This window comes from Hippopotamus amphibius, chromosome 11 (genome assembly GCF_030028045.1).
Source record: "Hippopotamus amphibius kiboko isolate mHipAmp2 chromosome 11, mHipAmp2.hap2, whole genome shotgun sequence".
NCBI lineage: Eukaryota > Metazoa > Chordata > Mammalia > Artiodactyla > Hippopotamidae > Hippopotamus > Hippopotamus amphibius.
The window spans coordinates 83273132-83275458 of record NC_080196.1 but is presented as its reverse complement, the minus strand read 5'-3'; positions in this window follow the sequence as shown (position 1 = coordinate 83275458).

The window sequence follows — 2327 nt, the reverse complement described above, 5'->3', positions numbered from 1 at the left end:
ATCCCGCACCCACCCTACAGGGTCTTGTGTTGTTTGGTCCTCTCCACACGGCTCTGGCGCACGTGCGTTATCCTCACAGCACAGGTGGAGAAGCTGAGGTTAACCCTGACCGAGGCTGCCCAGGTGTGCGTCACATGGAATCTTGCAAGGCTCCTCTGCTGTCTGTGACTGAACACATCTATGCTGGATGCTGCTGCTGATTGTAGCACAAACTTACAGGTGCTTTTACCTGTATCTCCACCTCTCCCAGCCCCTTTCAGTTGAAAACAGTAATTTGAAGTTCAGCTCCCCACCTGGGCTATTTCTTCCTCCTCCTCCTCTTTCCTAGGATACATCTATGTGTGGGGCAGGCCTCAAGTTTCCTTCTGCCATGTTCTTCTGCACACGCTCCCGCTGGCCGAGGAGGGACCCATCAGCCCTGGCATTTGGGTGATGGCCTTGTGGGGGGCGGGGAGGTCTCTGCTTGGGTATGAGCGGTCCCGCCTGATTCTTTGGTAGCTGTGCAGGCCCTGGTGCTGCTGCTGGTCTGAGTTGAGGTCTGGTTTCTCGGCACGATCAGAGTCTGGGGTCTCTAGAGCCCACCCCCTTCCCATAATCCTGCATCTCCTTCCCTCCAGCTGACATTATCCTCCCCCGCCCCCACCCCAGCCCTGGCTGGTGCAGCAAACCTTCCCCATCTCAGCCCTGACCTGCTCTGATGCTGGGGGCGACCGTCCAGCTGTCCTGTTCCAGGTCAGACCAGCCTCACCTGGGGTCCCCAAGTCACAGCCCCGCAAGGCTCCCTCAGAATTCACCTAGGACTATCTGGACCCCAAACTTCCTAGTTCAAGTTGGCCAAGCCTGGCTATTGATCTGATAGGGGAGTTTTTGGAATTTAGGAAACCCTTTCTCTCGCCGTAAGAGAGACTCTCACTACGGACCCCAGAAAGTCACCTTGTGGCTCAAAGCAGACCAAGGACTCTGTTTCAGCAGCTCCTGTTTATTTGTCTTAGTTGGATGAAAACCCTCATGGCTGCGTGTCAAGGGCAGGAAGGCTGCAAGAGAAAAAGCCTCGTGGTGAAGAGGGAGGAAACGTTAGCGGATGCGTCAAAAAAACTGTCCCCCCGACATGTGGCGGAGGCTGGGGGTGCATCCTGTCCTCATGTGCTGTCCCCTTTGCTGTCGCCCATGTCCATGCACGGCTGTTAGGGGGACCTACGGGAGGGGCCTTAATGACCAGGCTGGGGTTGGGGGAGCAGGGTCCCTGGGAAACGGTGATCTCAGCTTAAAGATACAGAGTTAAGCTAATCGATCAGGAGTGGGATCGTGTGGGGAGTGAAGGAGGCAGCGTGGGGAGTGGAAACGTGAGAACTCAGAACCATGTGGACTCATCAATCCTTCCGGCACCATCGCCAGGCCAGGTCCGAGTCCTGGGGTGTGGGGGGATGACGCTGGCGTCACAGCTGAGAACCTAGTGCGTCCCCCGCCCCAGCACTGCGGAGGGTGGTGCAGAGCTCACTGGGGGGGTGCGGGGTGGGGGGGGGGGAGCGGAGATGGGGGCTTTGGGAAGATGATTCCTTCGGTTGTAACAAGCTGAGTTTGTGAGGTTAGTGGGCGGTGAGGCAGACGTACCATTTCTGATGGAGCTGCTCTTGGTCTGTGTCCCAGTTGTCTCCGCTGGGTTACAAACCACTGCACCACTCGGTGGTTACAAACAGCACTTTATGATGACCCATGACTCGGTCTCATTGGAGTGGTCCTTCTGCTCCTGTGACGTCAGCTGGGTTGCAGTCACCCAGGCACGTGGTCAACTTGGAGAGATGGTTCACGCCCATGAGGGTGGTTCTCGTGCATGAAGCCTTGGAGCAGACAATCGCAAGTCAGGGCTCGGCCGAGATGTGGGCGGCCAGTCCCCATCCCCGTCTCTTTGTACAGTGATGGGGCTTCTTTTTCCACACCATGAATCCACGTATTCTCTCCTGTGGTCTCCCCAGCAAGGTAGCCGTACCTCTCAAGGCAGTTGGAGGCCCCTACAGCCACTCGAGCCGAGTTGAGGGGCAGGTGCTCGCAGCCTCCTGGAGGCTGGGATTGGCCAGGTTGTTCCTCCCACATTCTCCTGGTTGATGGGAGTCACAGGCCGGCCCAGATCCAATGTGAGAGCGGACTCCCCAGGGCAGGAATGCTGGGAATGTGAGTCACTGGGGGTCATCTTTGGAGACAGCGATTCTGTCTGTTATTGTGGAAATGCGTAGAAAATGTGGAATGGTTTGTAACAATATAGTTTCCAGGGAACGCTCATGTGTGTTATCCCATTTAGAACTCACAACAACTTTGTAAGGAAAGCAGGA